Below are 16921 nucleotides of genomic sequence, written 5' to 3'. Positions count from 1 at the left end.
CAATTAAGATTGTTCAGTATTCTGCAAGATGAGCAAAACCCAAGATGTTCCTCTCTCCTCCCAGCCTCTTCCACGTTGTGCAAGCGGTTTTGCTCGGAGGCCGCGCATTTCGGGAGGTTTTCCGACTTCCTTGCATGTCGGGCCAGCAAAATTTAAATCCTAAAGGTTGAGAGGCAACTGTGTACGTGATCTTGCAAGTGTTGCCAGGTGCGGAGCGATCCTACCAGGCCATTTGAAGACGGAGGATGTTGACACGGTCTCTCAGGGTGTGCTTTACAGCTGTCCTCCCTTAGGCGGGAGGTGCCGGGGTCAGGCCGAGCCAAGTGACCGAAAGGCTCCATTCATTGCAGAGTCCAGGCAGGTAACTCAAAAACACGAACGTTTCCTTTGCAATATCTTAAAAAATTCATTCTGTTGTGAGCAATTAGGTATATTCAGAACAAACGTACAACTGACCACGTATTTCGTGCATCGTTTTCCTATAGCAAACATTAATAGGTTGCCATTAGCATTTGATCACCGTTTTGGTCAGGACCTACTTCTCCATACCAGAATGAAGATGTATTAATAATTACATCAGTGCATAATATGCTAGGTGAAATGGTTCCTCCTCAGCAGAAAGCATTTCAGAATTCAGATTTAATGGAACAGACTTGAGAACGGTTTTGTAAGTCACTTGCTTATTTTAGGTACTTCTCAGTCGTTAGGTTTATTTGCCCTCCAGTAACCCCTCCCTTTTCTTTGTTTCCAGTGATTATTTTTGTGTGGGGTTGTTTCGTTAGCCCTGTGTGCATGGTGGTCATAGTTTGCTGCCTGACAGGAGTTACTTGGATTCTAAGCAGGAAAAAGGGAAAATTAATTTGTAATTGCATACTTGTCATTTTGATTTTGTCCGAATACAGATGCAGGATTATGCCAGAGAAGTCTTACATGTACCTACTATTCCATATATTTTTGGTTTAATGCAGGCTGTTCTGCTGTGCCTTCTGACTCAGAAAGGAGGGAATGAAAATTGAGTTAATGTCATAATGTGACATTAATTTTGGACCACAGTTCTGTTTTTCCACAGACTCTTAAGGAACAGTGTGAACAACTTTCCCAAACAATGAAAGAACATATTGAGAAATATATTTTTTTTCCAGTTACCACGTTCAGGCATCATTTTACAAACTCTTGCTTTAGCATGACAGTTGCTCCATCAGAGTCAGTACGGCTGGATATGGGGAGAGGTTTTAGGCTGTGCTTAAACAAGTTCTGTCCAAGAAGCTGGGCACTTTCCCAGAAGCGTCCTCTTCTCGAGATGGGAAGCAACAAGACGAGGGGACATCACTGGGACTTGGGACGGTTCTGCAGTCAAGCCGGACACATCTGTGTGTGGACGACAATCGTGTTAAGGCAGCACAAAAGCTGGCTCATTTGGTGTCAAAAGGCTCCGCCGCCTGCCTCTCTGTGTCGGGATCCTCTGCGCTCGAGAAGAACGTCGTCTGGGAGTTGGACTTTTATTATTATTGTTTTCAGCCTGGCTCCGCGTGTTGCTGGAAAGTAGCTCAGACCTTCAGTGTGTTATGACAAGCTGACTGAAATTAATACCATATTTTACATTGTTTTAGAGAGTGACCTCTCCTCACTTGGGAAACATAAAGGAGCTCATCTTATTTCCCCAGCAATTCTTTCTAAATCTATGTTTATTTTCCCTTGGTTGGGCTGAATTTATAATGCTGGAAACAAAGTCAAATGCAGAAGATTTAAAAGAGCTGGTCCTTGAACTTTAAAAGTTCCCTTGAATAGACTGGGCACTTGTAAATGTCTTCTTACTTACAGCTTTTTTTTTTTTTGTCTTTTCCTTTCTGGAATTCCTGAGTCAGATGAAGGAGATTTCCAGTGTTACTGTGCTGGAAATTTATCTGTGCCTTCCATGATGCTTCAGCAAAAAAGATCACAAAAAACCCACCTATGCCAAAGCTGTATTTCTTTCCTTTTGCAGTGTTAATCTGATTACTTAAGTGTAATCTTAAGACGCCTGATAATCAGATAGAGTATACAAACACTCTTTGTTGAATATTTTGAATTGCATTGCATTTCTTAATTGCTGGCACCTGAATGAAGGACAACAGGGCTGACTCCACGGCAATCGCCTTCCATCTTCCTTTGCTTGAAGGATGGGTGGTAGTTGTAGCCTTGTACCCTGAACTCTCTAGGCACTTGTTATGATAAATTTGCAAGGTATTCTTTATTTTCTGGTTTCGTTTTTTTTTGTTTGTTTGGGTTTTTTTTTAGAAATTACAAGCAGTGGAGTAAAACTGTCCAAGATCTGGTATATTTTATCAGAGTGATTACCTATGGATTTAAATGTGTTGAACAGCAATGAGGGAGGTGCTTGTGTTCACCACTCGGTTGCCTCTTTCAGAGTTTTGGTCAAAAGTTTTAGGGAGCAAGTTAGTAGATTTTTCTTACCAAAAGCACATTTTTTGTTTATTTCTAAAATGGAAGGACCTGGTGTCTTCTCTCATCAGCAACTTTTCTCAGTTAAAACTTGTGATGGACTCTTCGGAAAATTGCTGTTTTTCTCTAACAAGGTTGACATAGTTGAGACAAGAGCTGCTTGGAGATTTTTCCCAGACCAGTCTGAGCCTTTGGACCCAAATGATCTTGGTATTGATGTACTTTCTGGGAGTCAAAGGCGGGTTCCTGTGGGGCTTTCAGGATCCCCGAGAGCTGCTGGAGACCTCAGCTGTCTTTTTGATATCCATGCCCCTTGCAGTGTGTTGTACCCGTATTTATGGGTTTCTAAGCACTGTGAGCACTGGCTCCGATGGACAGAAAGGTAAACTCTTGACTGATTTGTGTCAGCCAGCTTTAGCTGTGGTCTTCAAGCAAAGTGTTCAGTGGAGAGTTAAGATCTTCATGTAGCTGGTCTAGCAGCTTTTTGAGCATAGTCAGCCTTTGCCTTTATTAGCAAATTGGTGATTATTGCCTTAGGGTACCTTTTGCATCGTATTTTGTAATTTATTTTTGGTGGGAGGACCTGTTAGGCACAGCCCGGGTCTGCTGTTGTCTTGCTGTGCCCATTGCTCAAGCGATACTGGAGGACTGCATGCTCCTACACATCTCTTTCAGCTCCAGGGGCTTCTCTGAGTACTTTGAGTGACTGGACTTTTTACTTCTTTACCTCTTTCTGATGTTCTTAGAATTTCCTGCCTTCCAAGGCTTTTAATTTTCCCCATCTTTCAGTGATTCAGATCAGAGGCAAGTGACCAGCGGTTGTTGCAGGCTGTGGACCCAGGTTCCCACTCACAGAAGAAACCTGAGTGGTAATCCCATTTCGTCAAAGAGAACAAAAGCTGTGCATCCCTCGCCGGACAGCAAAATGGCTGAGCTGAGCAACTCTGCTCACTAGGTCTGTGACTTGCTTCATCTCCCTCCCATGCAGTTATTCACAGAGTGAAAAACTCCCTTTGCATATTTTAATTCACATCATCCAAGCTTGAGGACTCGGTCTAGAAAGATTCAACTTGTGTCCTGTGTTCGCTGCCAAGACGCTGCAATCCACCAGGGAAAAAATTAATTTTTTTGCTGAGTGAGAATTCGAAGCTATTTATTAATAAGGAAAAGAAAGTGCCAGATCTTTCTCCTTCCTGTCTTGTATGTGTGGGCACGTGAAGGGTACCGGTCCTGCTTTTGACCCTCCACCCCCCCTTTCCAAAGGACATTTTGTATAATTCAGCATTAGAATTAGTAGGTTTCTGAAACCAGGTGCAACAGAAATGGCTTTAATTTAAACGCCTTTTGATTTAAAGTCATTCCTGCTTTCCGGTGTTGCCGTTTGAACAGTAAAGAGGAGACTTTCAGGTGTACTGGAAGAGTTAGTCTCTCAACTCATGTTGGGTTTTACTGGGATATGAAGAAAAAGCTGTTGCTGCTGTCCTTGAAAAATCTCTCTGTAAATGCCTGGCATTTTGTGATGAGCTGGTTTTTCTCTCCGGGAGTCTTTGAAGCTGGTATTTTCCTGAACTTCTTACCAGAATTACCAAGCAAAGCTTTATATTCAAATATTTAAAAGATTGTAATTGCTTTAATTAAAAAAAAAACATGCACGCACCTGTATTTGATTTATATTACAAATACGTGTATTATCAGGTTGTATTTGCCAGAGTAAATACCTGAAAGGTTTTAAGAAACTCATTACGTTGAAGCTCATGGACTGAGCTGGCCTGTTTCTCAGGTTTCACAAGGTTTTGTCCTATCTTCCTATGTGTATGTATGTTTATATGGGTGTATATGTGTCCTTGCATTTACCCTACCAATAAGCAAGCAGCCTGAAGAGCTGTAATCATCCTTGGTCGGGATAAACACACATTGCCGTGTTTTCTACAACTACTGCAAACACCGGTAAAACTGTCTTGAATTGTGAGAAGAGATTTGGTTTGCTCCCACGTAGGCAGTCTGAGTCTCTCTGCTATGCAAACTAAAGCAAAGTGGAAAAGCGTTGCGGCGAAAGAGAGCCAGGCCTGGAGTCACCAGCCCTCTCTGCCCAGGAGCGCCCGTTCCCCTCCGTAATGCCACACGCGGCCATGTGAGAATTGCTAGCACGAATAAGAGGTGCGCAGGTGATCTTCTGCTACCTCGAGATTTAATTTTTTTTCCCCCCCTGTGTGGAGTTATATTGGTTGCTTCTGCTCCCACTTAAAAATACATGTTGGAAAGGAATACGAGGTAGGAGACAGCATTTTTTAACCTGTTCTGTAAAGGATTTAATGCACACTGTTGACAGTGTATCTCATCACCTGTACACTTTAGCATATATTTAGGATATATTTCTACAGCTGTAAGTCATGGTGCATCAAAATATGTCATGCGGGGAGTTTCAACTTGTGTCCTCAGATGAGTTGGGGACCAGTGTGAGCCACGCCACCCCCATTCCTTGCAGGAGTCAAGGTCAAGGCAGGGCTTCTTGCACTAAGCTAAACTTCAGGAAATCTCAGGAATTCAGAAGTTAAATTTCACTGAGAAGTAAGTAATGTAAATCAAATAAAGGGCAAATATTTTTTTTTCCCCCAGAACAATAGAATAGTCCGGTTGTATGTGCCTTAAACATGAAAATAGCAGGGGAGGCTCTAAGTAACAGGGGTGATGGGTGAGGATGGGAGGAGAGGGAAGGGAGTGGGAAGGTGGGAACCTCTTTTTTCTCACCTTTGTCCAAGGAGTGGAGCTGTAATGGAGGGTCTCACTGAATGGGTGGTGGGATTGGAAGATACACGTGCAAAATCTGAAAAGAGCTCTCAGTTTTGGGCACAAAAAAGCCATCTTTGTTTGAAAGTGGTCTTGGGAAGGAGCAGAGCAAACAACACTATCATAATGCATCTTCTCTTCCTTGGCGTGCAGTTGTCACGAGAGATTTGTAACTCTTTTCTTGGTTCATTGTTCGCTGGCTAGTGTGTACTCTCTATTCAGTAGTGCCAGAATTAAGATGAAGCCTACCCGTTTCAATAAGGCAGCTTTGTTGTCCAAATGGCAGCACTTGTATAGAAATTGGATTGACTCCAACAGAGCTTGCATGATACACTGCAAAACTGTTGTCATATGATCCTTTTTATTACTAAGAAAAAGCCTGTTCTCAAAAAAAGACAGACTAGTCCTTTTTTTTTTTTTCTTCTGTTTTGTTGGGGGTGGAAAAATCACCAGAAAATTCTTTCTGTTCATAATTAGCTGCAAATTTGAAAACTATGCCTAATGATTGAGTATAATAAAGAGATCGGATTAAGTGAAGTGACATTAATGTAGAAATATGATGGAGCCCTATCTACTTCATTTTATGTAGTAGCAGCCTTGATTAATCAACCCACAAGTGTAAGTAAGCACGTACCGTTCAACCTTATAGCAAGAAGGGATGGGAGGTGATGGCACGATGGGGAAGGGAGAGACGTTGGAGTGCTGCAAAGTGCCGCTGTGGTTGCTGAAAAGTATGTTTCTCTCACCTACCTGCATTTCCTCAAGACGTGGAAAAGAGACAGCTTGCTCTAAATAAGCTTTTTGAGAGAGCGAGCATCTCTTGGTATTCTGCATTCATATAGCACCTAGCACTACGAGTCTCTCATCCAGGCCAGGCACAAAGCAGGATGCATACTTACGAGAAAGACATTTAACTGCTAATGTCTGCTAGTGGTAATAATGAAAATTGCTGTCTCAACTCAAAGTATTTTATTCTCTACAAATTTTTTTCTCCATGCTGGAATAAAGCATCTGTAAAGAGAGCACTTCTTACCAACTAAGGTCCAGGTGGTGGATCTGAAAAGAGAAATTCTCCTCCCTTTATTCTTTTTTTTCCATTCATGTGCAGAAAATAGATGAATGCATTTTGTTACAATTATTGATACTAATGGTTAACCAAGAAATGTTAGTAAAAAAATGTGCGTTACCACTAAAGTAATGTGAGGAGAAATTGCCTTAGATCTAGATGAGTTTTATAAAGTGTCTTTTTTTTTTAATTTATTAGTGCACTTTTGTCTTAAGGTACACTAAGAAGCCTCCTTTTGCGATGCTTTGTGGCTTTTAAACTGTTTCTTCTTTAGCTTGTGTTTTGCAGCAATGTGATAATATTTGTATAGGTTTTGCTGGCTACAAAATGGAACTGAGTTCCTAGCACATACAGAGTAGAATTAATAGATTTTAAAGCTGGAGGGACCCATTATGCTCATTGTCTGAGGTCTGCGTGACATACAGGACATCAAATTCAATCTAGTAATTCCTGCGTTGAGCCCATAAACTCTGGCTGAGCTTGAGGGTACTTTAAAGGCATCCAGTCCTGATCTAAAGACTTGAGATGATAAAGCTCTTGGAAGTTTTTCCAGTGGTTAATTACCTTTTTTTAATAATAAGTTTGATACTGCTTTTCCATTCTTAATTTGTCAAGCCGCTGTTTTCTTTTTTGTTTTTTTTTTTTTTAATTCCGTTTTCGTGTGCTAACTTCAGCTGATGTCTGCTATCAGAGATCTTTGCATCGTCAGAAGGTACATATGACCAGGTCACCTCTTGGTCTTCTCTTCGATAATCTGAATCATTCGGGCTCCTCCTGTCCTCCCTGAAAGATGTGTCTTTTAGGGCTTTACTCTGATAGTCCTTTACTCTTCTTAATATCACTTATGCAAGTATTGCTCATTATGTTTTTGTTTTTTTCTGTTACAGACACTCTAAGCTTTTTGAAATAATGGAATTCTCTGAAACCATATTTATTGTTCCATCAGGTACTAGTTCCATATCCATCTGTAGGCACTACTATTTGTGTTTGGTAGGTGTGGAGAGTACGTGTTGGCGACTATTTGTGCATTGAGTGACTGTAGGATTGTCTATTTTTAGCTGCTCCAAGAGTCGGGAGGATTATATGCTAGATAGGTGTGCCAGGTGATGCGATGAGAGACAAACATGTCACGTTTTAGAAAATTCTCTCTCCTTCTCTCCCCCGTCCCTTCCCTGGCTGATAGTGGTTATTTGGAGATTGACACCAGGCTCCGGACTCGGGATGTTCCCGTGCAGGTCGGTGGGTGAAGCAGTGGCAGGAGCCTTGCCGTGCAGGGGCATCCTGACGGTGCAGTTGTCTGGGGGCATTTTCTAGCAATGAGGGGTGCTGTGGAATAGAAATTTGCATTTCACAGAAGGCTTTGGGTTTGACATTTTTGGCCTGAATCTGGAGAAAAGTGAAAGCACTACAATTTTCGGTCCAGCGAAAGGAGCAAAAGCTGCCGTTGTGAAATGTTTCAGCATTTTTCACCAAAATAAAATGCTGGGGAGCTCAGTTCAGTTAAAATGAAGATACTGCAGGGGCCTGTAGGAGCAAACCAGGGTCTTGACCTGATGTCCCAGAGCAAGAGAAAGCAGAAGTGCTTCTTCACTTACCAGATGATGGGGGAGAAGTTTGACAAAGTACTGATCTCTCAGAAACAGCTGAGAATTGAGGACAGTCATCGTTAGCTGTGTAACTTCCCTATGGACATTCCAGTGATCGTAAGCAGCGTAGTGATGGTTTCTCGAATGCGAGGGATTTCATTGGGAAGAAAATACTTAAAAGGAGTAGATGAAGATAAGAAATAAGCTAGTTCAGCCTAAATTGTAGGTCTAACAAATAATAATTATGTATAGTGGAGGCCAGTCAAGCTGTCCTCTGTAGTGTCAAGTGTTGTGTACACCAGGCGATGAATAAACTGCTTCTCACAGCTAGGGACTCGGGATCTTTGAATTCAGTTTGGTTGTGAAGCTAAAGGTACGAATGCGCTTTCCTTTTGCTCAGTAGCCTGCAGTGCTGCTACTCCACATGTTAGTGTCTGCTCCAGAGCATTTCTGCAGTCTTGATGGGAAAATGAGCTCTTATCTACAAGTTATTTCTTTTTCCTAATTGTAACTTTTTTTCTTCAAAGGTTTTTGTTCACATGGGACATAAAGGAACAAGTATTATTTTATACAGTTAGTGGAATTCAGTAGGCAGAGGTTAATGGAGCAGGCTTGATGGATGGGCTTTTTACAACATGAAAATCTCATCTCTGCTCTCCAGTGTCCCTGAGCTGCTGGCAGCAGGAGGGGTCACCCCGTGCCATCCCTCCTCTTGGCCGCTTCCCCAGACACCTGCTGTGGACCACTTGTGGCTACTGGGCTAGAGGGACCGCTGATCCCACTGAAGGTGGGGGAATTTATCGTGATGGTCCTGTATCACAAGTAGGAATTAAATCAAAGGTTGTGTTTACTGTTGGATAAACCAGCCTGTGGACTATGAACTGCAAGACTCGGTACTATTGGTCACTTCTTTATCTTGTATTATAACAATTCATATGAATAAATTAAGTGCTTTATTAATATTCGGGAAGGACTTAAAGGGGTGACTAGGTTACTGAACAGAGACATTAGGGATAAATATATTACTCAACAGACACTTCAAAACTCTGCATTAGGTGTTCATTAGGACACACACTGCCCTTTGCTCTTCAGATTTAACGATGAGGCTTGGAACGTCCTGTTGTCGCACAGACACGTCAAGGTCAAGTCTGTTTGCCTGTCTCCCCTACCTTTAGCAGTCACGGGGTGGGCACCAAGTCTAAATGCGTAGTCAGTGGCCCCTGTGTAGTCAGTGGAAGGAGAGACAGAGGGTGATTCCTCATACCCATCTTACTGTCAGCTGAGGCAGTCGTGACCCCCAGCTTTGTACGGACACCTGACTTTGGGGTGGCCAAAGCTGGTGGTAGGAGGGGACCTTTTCCCATGTTGATCTGGAGTTTTGTGGGAGCAGAACCCTCTTTGTGTACCTGCCTCTGCAGAGGCTTTCTTTGTAGCTAGGCACGGAGCTGTACTCCGCAGGACTGGGGACAGGAGCTCTCCCCTGCCTTTTCTTCTCTCTCGCCTACTTTAATACCTCCCGAAAAGTGTTTGCAAAGATGATTCATAGTATTTGAGTCTCTTCTCTTGCTCCACAGCTACACCAGTAGTATCTGTCTTTGTAACTGAACTCTCCATGAAAGTTCATTTCTATTAGAAATTTTGTTTTAATAATAAATTTTGTAGTCACTGTTAGTTGGGTTTTTTTAATTGAATTTGCTTTGTGGATTTTTGTTTGCTTGGCATTGTAATTGAATATATGTCTTATGTCAGAGTTCCAAAATCTCCGCTTCCCTCTCCAGACCTCTCTGTAGGGAAAGATAGATTTCTTTACCTACCCACATATGCTAAGTGTTTCATTTTGATTTAAGTGGAAGTAAAGTGGGTCTTGCATTCCTTTTTCTGTATTCTTGATCTGCTTTCCTGCTCTGCTGTGCATGTACTGGAAAAATTAGCTTTTTCTTATGTTACATGTTGATCGCTGCATTTGTAAAGGATTAACCCTTTCCAAAATTGCCTCAAACATACACCTCACCAATCGTTTACCTGGCAGGAAGGCTGATACCTTATGATGGTTTGTAGATGCAGGAACTGCAGCTCTTCTAAAACCACTGAACCGCCAGCCTCCATTTCCCACTGCTTTTTATTCGCCCGTTACCTTGCATGGCAGTTTGCACGGGGAAGCAGCGCTGAAGCTCTTGAAGAGAAGAAGGGAAATGATGAGCTCTGGAGTAGCAGAGCCAGTCGCAGGAGGCTGCAAACCCTTTTGCCAGCAAGGTCAGCAGCGTGTTGGGAACCTCTTCTGCCTGCATGAGGGTGTAAAAAAGTCAACGGAGACAGAGTGTGGTATAATGCGATTTTTTTCAGAGGTTGAAGAGGGAGCTGCTGTTCGTGTCATGTCTGGCAGAATTCTGTTCCTTGAAGGTTAGCCACGGACAGGGAGGTGCTTGCATCCGCTGATGGTTACAGCGCTGTCTCCGCGCAGGGAAAGGCGTAGACGTCTCCTCTCATTGGCAGGCCGCTGGAAGCTCCGTGGCAATTTTGGTTTGCTTCTGTCTTAGTCCAGATGCACAGCTTTCCAAGTGCGTGGCACAGGGGAGGTTACTATGGGTCACTTAGCAGTTTCTGAGCTCGGTGAAGCTGCCGTGTAGCGCTTATTAAAGGGATGGGAGTATAACAGGTAAGCCGAGTAAATGGATTAGCCGTAAGCAGTCCTATTGTTGGCACTGCCTGGAGATGGGTTGTGAACCAAGCAGTCGTGTCTTGCAAGCGATATTCTTTCATCCCCTGATTACAGAAGAGCAGCATAAATAGAGTGGCCTACATTGAAATGATTCCTGGAGGAAAGAGGCATTTAAAGCCAGGGACGGTTACGGGTACTTGGACCAAAGTGTTCAACCATAATACCCTTTCCAAGAAGGAGGGGAGAGGAGAAGGAGCATTAAGCCAAGCGTCTCTCTACCCATCTCTGTCTGAATGCTTGAGATGTTATGGACAAATGATTCCTTCGAGGCATGCAGCACGGCTTCTGTCGTCTTTAGGACCTTCATGGAACAGCTTTTACCTTTAACTGTTTTTAGTGGTTGGCTACTGTTGGCTTGAGGGGGAGTTACATGAGGAAGGTCGCTTAAGAGTGCGCTTTTGCGCTTTATTAACAAGACTGGTTGGGGAGGGGTAGGAGCATTGTATGCTTCTAGTGGTGCATGTTGACATTTTTAGAGAAAGCATCAGTCTGCAGCACAGGAATTGCTAATGAAAATCATGGTTTGTCCCTGTAATCCCTGTCCAGGAAGGATACTTAGCCTTTGAGCCCTCTCTGCCCTAAACACACGAGAACGTGGCTGGCCCGCGCCGGCTGGGCAGGCGGACGCCCGCCCACGCTGTGCGGTGGCAGCCGGGGTGTGCGTGGGACAGGAATGCCAGCCGGCCGGTGTTTGTCCCCAGGCAGAGTACCGTCTCTGGAGGACGAGCTCTCCTTTCCCCCGCTCTGTGGCTTGCCTTTCAGCAGAGCAGCTAATGCAGATTAGTTTTCACTGCGATACGGCATGGTGTGCTTGGTGGTGTGTTTTTGGTGTCTCCCCCCAGCCTCCTGGCAGGGCTTGCAGTGTTGCAAGTGTCTGACAGTGTGGCTCGCCATGATCAAAGGAGCTCAGGAGGCTTAGGGTTGGATATTTATGCATTTGTTTATTACCTACTATTGTCGCTCATATTATCTAAGATTAACTGAAAGAGCTTGGGCAAAACACAGTCACCTCCACAGTTTTCCCTGCCGTGTCCTCCGCGCTCCTGGCCTCACTGGGGGGAAGCGGTGGCACTGGGGCTGCCTTCCCCACCAGCTCCTCTGGGCGCTGCGGCATCCCCTGGCGTGTGGGCACCCAGCGAGGGCCGTGCGTGCCCAAGGCACCCCCTGGGCGAGGGAGGAGAGGGTCTGCCACATCACAGCTTGCATCGCCGCTGGGTTGAACCGTGCTCTCGAGGAAACTTGCTCCGCTCCCCACCTTTCCCATTCTGGCATATAGGTACCACTTAGGTACCACAGGTATCTAAATCTAGTCTCTTTAGGTCAGAAGACGACTCTTCCTCAATCCTAGCATCAGTTTCAGCTTTCCACCTGGGCATAAACAAGCCCTTTCAGGTGGGCCGAATGGAACTATAAATACACAAGAGGTTCTGGGCAGTTCCCCTCGTCCGTTCCCCGCCCTCAACCCTACCCTCTCTCTTTTTTTTTTTTTTTTCTTTTTCTATTTTATTAAGCTAATGGGATTTTGAGCTGATAGCAGGTCTTTGATGAAGATAAAAAGACATTTGCTATTGTGTTCACTAAAGCCCTATGTAAGGTAAATGTCTTCCATGCAAACCCCATAGTTTGAAGTGTCCTGCTGTTTCTGCCAGGTGGATCTGCAGGAATTAACACAGTTTTATCACCTAGAAACAATCTTTATCTATCTGCAGGCAAAAAAAGATTCTGGGAGATAGAACAAAAACTCAGAAGCTTTCTATGTGGAGACTGAGGCTGTTGAGAGAACATGTTAAGCATTAAAGGATTGTGGGGACAGCTTCCCTCTGGGACTTGTCCTCTTCAGTGTAACCCCTGTTCAGCACAGACGCCTGTGAGTGGGTTGGGGAAGCTGGGGGGGATGCGTGCATCCAGAAAACGTGCATATTGGGGATCAGCTCTTCCTCTCCTCCGCCTCGCCCACCGTTTGTGTCCATTGTCACGGACTCCAGAGCCATCTGAGTCTGTGGCAGATTTGTTTCCACATGTAAGTGGAACAAATTTTGCAATTTCTTCAAGTGCGTATCTATCTTTTGATGTTTCTCCCACTGAGTAATGGGATCGAAAGTCACAGCAGCGATTGAAGCCAAGTTAGAAATAGATCCCTCTTCTGACACCTCTCTGTCCCAGACCTGGCGTGATGGGCAGCCCGCAGCACTGCCCTGACACTAAGAGGGCCCACTGGTGTTTTGTTGGAGGCTGTGTCTTCCACGGCCACTGCCGCGGGAGGTAACAGGCTCCTTCAGCAACCCTTAAGAAAGCTCTCTGCTGGTGCAAGGGAGACGGGAACAGGCTAGGTGTTTTCTAGTTTAGCTGTTAGCACAGACAGACGTTGGGATCAGAAAGAACCATGTAGCTGCGTACCGTATCAATTTATCCAAACCTTCCTCTATCAGGTTGGAATCTGTTGGAAATACAGCATGTTTTTTAGAAAGGCATTGACTTTAAACAATTGGTCTAATAGGATTACTCATTTTCTGATGCGTTCGATTTTAAATCTTTGTAAATCTCCACATGGCTCATTTCCCCCTCAAAATTATTTTTTTTTTTCTGCGTGAAATATTCTGCAGTTATACCGAACAGAATTCATATTTAACATAGCATGGAAAGAATGTAATTTGAGTATGTCCAATTTTCATTTGATTTTTTTTATTTAAAGGATTTCTGTTAATGCAGATCTTAAAATACCATGCAACATTGTCTGCAAATATAGGCATGAAATGACTGCGCTGCTGAGGTCCCTGCAATTCACCAGCGAGGCTGAAGAGCTTTCTCAGTGCCGTGCAGCAGGTCAGAGGAACTACTTCAGCTGCATTCTTCCACTGCCGTTTCTGTGATTGCGCATTGCTTCCACCATAGGAACGATGAAGTGGTATTTCACATAATTTTGCTCCTTTGGCAGTTCTTCACAGAGAACTTTGTGAAGCTGCAATGATCCATTTGAACGCCACTTCAAGCGTTGAGCGTGTCAAAGAGTGGGTACGTGCCATCGGTTTTTGGCCTCATTTTACGTGGAGAATTGATGAGTTTCATTTCAGGAATGTTAACCGAGCCATTTGAGTTCAGGTATGAAGTCTTTACATAACTGCCTTTCGTCGAGGGAGTGAATTCACGTGACCCTGGCCTGTCCCTCCTCACTTGTGTCGGTTCTTTTTCTCACCGCAGCCCTGCTCCTAGCTTATTCCGTAATCTAGATTACGGCTGAAGGCAAGACCTACATAAGCATATGGTGCACGTTGCACGTTGCATTATCTGAAGTCATGAGGGTGTGATTAATGGGCTTTAGGGTTTTAATTTGGCCTGTCTTACTCTCGTGTCTCTCTCCAGTGAGGTTGCAAAGCCTGACCGGTGACTGCTGGGCGCGCGCGCCAAGTGGTGAGGTGACACTAATTTCCTTGAAGTGCTGGGCAGCTGCCGGAGGTAAACCTCTGCTGAGAGGAGGAGGAGGAGGGGGGCTTGTTTTTAGATGGCATTGTTTTGTCAAATCCTAGTGTCTCAAAGCAGCTCGGTCTCCGCCTTCTGTGCTGCAGTGGAGAGAGTGGGTGGCCTAATTAATGGGTCACGTCAAATGACGGCAGTTCCCTTTCAGGTGTCGCTCGGCCCCGTGGAGTGGTGTAGATGCAGCAGGTTTGTAGGAGGGAACTGCTCCCAGCGTACTTGCTGTGGTGGGGTTCAACAGATGTGCAAGTCCTGACAGAAGAGCACGTAGGAGCTGGACCAGGGGATAAAATCCTCCCTGCATTGTCAACACCCTTAAACCAGAAGTGCAGTCTGCCTTGTGAACTTGTCATCTGGAATTCGAAGAAGGTCAGTTGTACCTTCTTCATCAAAAGTAGTGCATAAAATGTTTTCTTAGTGCAATACATGGCTGTCCAGGAAAAAGACAGTAGGCGTCTGTCCCGCACAGACAGCAAGAGGCACTGGCTGGCCTGGCAGCTCTCTGTGTCTGAGAGACGGGGGCTTTATCGTGCTGTTTGGCACAGTGGGAGAGGTGGAGTAGATCAAAGCAGCAGGCGCAGAGGCTCCTGTATGTACACTGTATTCAGACTGAGCATTTTATTCCAGCCTAGATTTAGTCTGGTTCTTTGGGCCAAATGTCCCCACCGCATATGTATGTTCCTGAGGAGGGGAAGTGGAGAGGGAGGTGCTGATCTCTTCTCCCTGGTATCCAGTGATAGGATGCGTGGGAATGGTTCAAAGCTGTGCCAGGGGAGGTTTAAGCTGGACATTAGGAAGCATTTCTTTATCGAGAGGGTGGTCAGACACTGGAACAGGCTTCCTAGAGAGGTGGTCGATGCCCCAAGCCTGTCAGTGTTTAAGAGGCATTTGGACAATGCCCTTAACAAGATGCTTTAACTTTTGGTCGGTCTTGAATTGGTCAGGCAGTTGGACTAGATGATTGTTGCAGGTCCCTTCCAACTGAAATATTCTGTTCTAGTCTACTCTAATCTGTCCAAGCAACCACCTGTTTCAGATTCTTCAATCTCTGTTAAAAGACAGGTGGGCATTTGGTGCATCCCCAGAGCTGAACTTCCCATTTAGTTTTCTCTGAAAGAAATCTAGTTTGGGCCCAGCAGAGCCGCCCCATGAACAAAGCCAGGATGCAACAGGAGGGACGGCCACGGGGGTTTGCTTCAAAACTGCTCCGGACCACCCGCTTGTGTGGACACAGCCAGGGTGATCCTAGCTGGAGGCTTAGGAAGTCCAGGTTTCCTTTGCATCTCTGGCACCAATGGGAGACCACTGCCCCTGGGACTGCTCCGTCTGCTTCAAGTAGGGTGGCGTGAGCTCTCCAGGTGGAAACTGGTTCATTACATATAAACTACTCTCATTATATTTCCTAGCTGCTGGGCTAAACATTGCGTGTGTGTTGTGGTGGGAGATGGGCACCCTGCACCGCCTTCATCTTTCACGTTGTCATCTTTGCTGCTTTCACAGCAAAACTCACAGTTCATTCATACAATCTCGAACGTATAGCCCTGAGTATGGGACATGCTTGTCAAGGTATGGTTTGCTGTCAGCCACGCTACCTCGATGATATTTCAATGGCATTAGAAAGATTTGTGTTGACTTGTAGTAACTCATCTTAGAAGGAAAAAAAGGTGAAGCTTCAGTTTCCAGCCAGCTTGCTTAAGATGGTGAAATTAGCTTTAGAGATACAGGAATTGAAGTTGTATATCTATTTTATCCATGGTGCGGTGTTCAAACAAACTAAATTAGGAGCTTTGTTTGTGGACTGATAGTCAAAATTCTAAGTTTTTATTTATCTTGGAAAGATCTAATGGTTTGTTTTTAGTAATAACAGTTCTGCTAATTTTTATGTTAGGCAGCCAAATGTTGTTGGCTTAGATATCTGTGTCCCTCAGAACTGCTGTTTTTAATTTTTGGATTTGGAACAAACCCAGCATCCTAAGTTAAAAGCAAAACTTTTCTCAGCAGGTTGAGACAAAAAAGAAAGCGATTGTATCACAGAATATATGCACTTAACAACCGAGGTTTTTGATTCCATGGTTACAACAACAAACCCCCCAAAACCCATGCATATAGCCAGTTGGTGATTTTATTGTTTGAGTCGGATGGCCTTTCTTAAAATGAATTTTAATGGACAAGCAAGAAAGAATGTATTGCTGTACTTGTGCAACTGAAGTTTATGAAATAGGATTGGAAAAACAGACAGAATAATTGGGCACATCCTGTACTTAGTGAATCACCGAGCTAGTGCAATAAACATTGCTGCGTTCGGGAATTTAGATCTATACCCTGCTTTTGCCAAGAACACTGGGAATTGCTTGGGATCGCAGATGATCTGCAGCACGGGCTACCTGAACTCTGCTCTGTGCAAAGTTTTTCTTCTTTGCATATTTCGTGTTCTGAGGTAATTTTTGGTTTCATGACACAGGCGTTAGTCCAATTCTGTGACACCTCGCATCTGCTTAGACTAACTCGGTGGAACCTAGGAGACAAAGCAGGAGCCGTACAGAGCAGGACCTCTGCAGGCATGGGTATGATACGGGAAAAAGGTTCCTGAGCACCGATGTACGTGGTCTAACCAACATCTTTCTTCAGAGAAACGGTCTTTTGTCTTCAAACGTGAAAACAAAAGCTACAGACTTTTGATAGCTTCAATATTGTTTGCCAGATAAGAGGGATAAACTTGTGAACATGTTTAAGAAATTACTCAATTTCCAGAAAACAGGCTGTTATTTAAGGGATATGAGAACCATTACGAAGCCAGAAACAAACACAACATCCAAATCTGCTCTTGAATACACACGTGGCTCTTGCAAA

The 16921-nt window shown here is 44.3% G+C and overlaps 1 protein-coding gene across 5 annotated transcripts in view; it reads left to right on the top strand.

Annotated features, from left to right (window-relative positions):
- Nucleotides 1-16921, top strand: part of FOXO3 (forkhead box O3) — a 97202-nt gene that overhangs the window by 28289 nt on the left and 51992 nt on the right. Inside the window, exon 1 of one of the 5 annotated variants that reach the window (XR_015708419.1) lies at nucleotides 13550-13612. The exons of the other annotated variants lie outside the window; for them this stretch is intronic. The gene's annotated coding sequence lies outside the window, so the exon portion shown is untranslated. Of the gene's footprint in view, nucleotides 1-13549; nucleotides 13613-16921 lie in introns of those variants that run through there. 5 annotated transcript variants of the gene reach the window in all.

Source organism: Nipponia nippon, unplaced genomic scaffold (assembly GCF_047370975.1).
Source record: "Nipponia nippon isolate SJK-2023a ecotype South Korea unplaced genomic scaffold, ASM4737097v1 scaffold_4, whole genome shotgun sequence".
Classification (NCBI taxonomy): domain Eukaryota; kingdom Metazoa; phylum Chordata; class Aves; order Pelecaniformes; family Threskiornithidae; genus Nipponia; species Nipponia nippon.
This window is presented reverse-complemented; position numbering and strand designations above follow the sequence as displayed.